Source organism: Ambystoma mexicanum, chromosome 4q (assembly GCF_040938575.1).
Source record: "Ambystoma mexicanum isolate Mex_15411 chromosome 4q, UKY_AmexF1_1, whole genome shotgun sequence".
In the NCBI taxonomy this organism is placed as follows: Eukaryota; Metazoa; Chordata; class Amphibia; order Caudata; family Ambystomatidae; genus Ambystoma; species Ambystoma mexicanum.
In genome coordinates, this window is record NC_090928.1 from 530,181,020 (window position 1) to 530,182,997 (window position 1,978).

Sequence of the window (1,978 nt, forward strand, 5' to 3'; positions counted from 1 at the left end):
TGAAGAATATCAGGAAATAGCTGACTGAACCTGTGTGAAAAAAAGTCTTATTTGTGTTTTCTCCACTTTATTTTATAATAAGATGATACATACTTTTTCTTTTACAGTGAATACATTAAGGTATTGTATTGCCCCATTAAACATCATCCAGACATGCATTCATATATTGCATGTTAACAATGAAAATATTGCAAATATTGTGAAGAGACTTTCAATTTCTATTTTTTTGGTCAAAAAGCACTAAAATATTAGTTGTTTTTGCCCAACGTGGGGCTCGAACCCACGACCCTGAGATTAAGAGTCTCATGCTCTACCAACTGAGCTCCTTTGAATGCCTATAGTTTTCTTCCCTATCCCTGCACTGCCGTTTTCCACAGATAGGATGCTGTGTAATCATAGGCTCTGGTGGAGTTTGGAAAGAAAATACACATCAGCCAGAGGCAGAAATAGTCTAAGAAAGTATCAAACACAATTACCAGTCAATATCAGAACGCATTGAAGAATATCAGGAAATAGCCGATTAAACCTGTGTGGAAAAAAGTCTTATTTGTGTTTTCTCCACTTTATTTTATAGTAAGATGATACATACTTTTTCTTTTACAGTGAATACATTAAGGTGTGGTATTGCCCCATTACACATCATCCAGACATGCATTCATATATTGCATGTTAACAATCAAAATATTGCAAATATTGTAAAGAGACTTTCAATTTCTATTTTTTTGGTCAAAAAGCACTAAAATTTTAGTTGTTTTCGCCCAACGTTTTCTTCCCTATCCCTGCACTGCCGCTTTACACAGATAGGATGTATTTTTTTGGTCAAAAAGCACTACAAATTTAGTTGTTTTCGCCCAACGTGGGGCTCGAACCCACGACCCTGAGATTAAGAGTCTCATGCTCTACCGACTCAGCTAGCCGGGCTCCTTTGGATGCCTATAGTTTTCTTCCCTATCCCTGCACTGCCGTTTTCCACAGATAGGATGCTGTGTAATCATAGGCTCTGGTGGAGTTTGGAAAGAAAATACACATCAGCCAGAGGCAGAAATAATCTAAGAAAGTATCAAACACAATTACCAGTCAATATCAGAACGCATTGAAGAATATCAGGAAATAGCCGATTAAACCTGTGTGGAAAAAAGTCTTATTTGTGTTTTCTCCACTTTATTTTATAGTAAGATGATACATACTTTTTCTTTTACAGTGAATACTTTAAGGTGTGGTATTGCCCCATTACACATCATCCAGACATGCATTCATATATTGCATGTTAACAATCAAAATATTGCAAATATTGTAAAGAGACTTTCAATTTCTATTTTTTTGGTCAAAAAGCACTAAAATATTAGTTGTTTTTGCCCAACGTGGGGCTCGAACCCACGACCCTGAGATTAAGAGTCTCATGCTCTACCAACTGAGCTAGCCGGGCTCTTTTGGATGCCTATAGTTTTCTTCCCTATCCCTGCACTGCCGTTTTCCACAGATAGGATGCTGTGTAATCATAGGCTCAGGTGGAGTTTGGAAAGAAAATACACATCAGCCAGAGGTAGAAATAGTCTAAGAAAGTATCAAACACAATTACCAGTCAATATCAGAACGCATTGAAGAATATCAGGAAATAGCCGATTAAACCTGTGTGGAAAAAAGTCTTATTTGTGTTTTCTCCACTTTATTTTATAGTAAGATGATACATACTTTTTCTTTTACAGTGAATACATTAAGGTGTGGTATTGCCCCATTACACATCATCCAGACATGCATTCATATATTGCATGTTAACAATCAAAATATTGCAAATATTGTAAAGAGACTTTCAATTTCTATTTTTTTGGTCAAAAAGCACAAAAATTTTAGTTGTTTTCGCCCAACGTGGGGCTCGAACCCACGACCCGGAGATTAAGAGTCTCATGCTCTACCGACTGAGCTAGCTGGGCTCCTTTGGATGCCTTTAGTTTTCTTCCCTATCCCTGCACTGCCGTTT

General features: G+C 37.1%; 1 non-coding gene across 1 annotated transcript; it reads right to left on the bottom strand.

Moving 5' to 3' along the window:
* Positions 1-1,353: 1,353 nt before the first annotated feature.
* On the bottom strand, positions 1,354-1,426 carry TRNAK-CUU (transfer RNA lysine (anticodon CUU)). Its single transcript has one exon. It is a non-coding gene; the product is annotated as a tRNA-Lys (tRNA).
* Between the last annotated feature and the right edge of the window lie 552 nt (positions 1,427-1,978).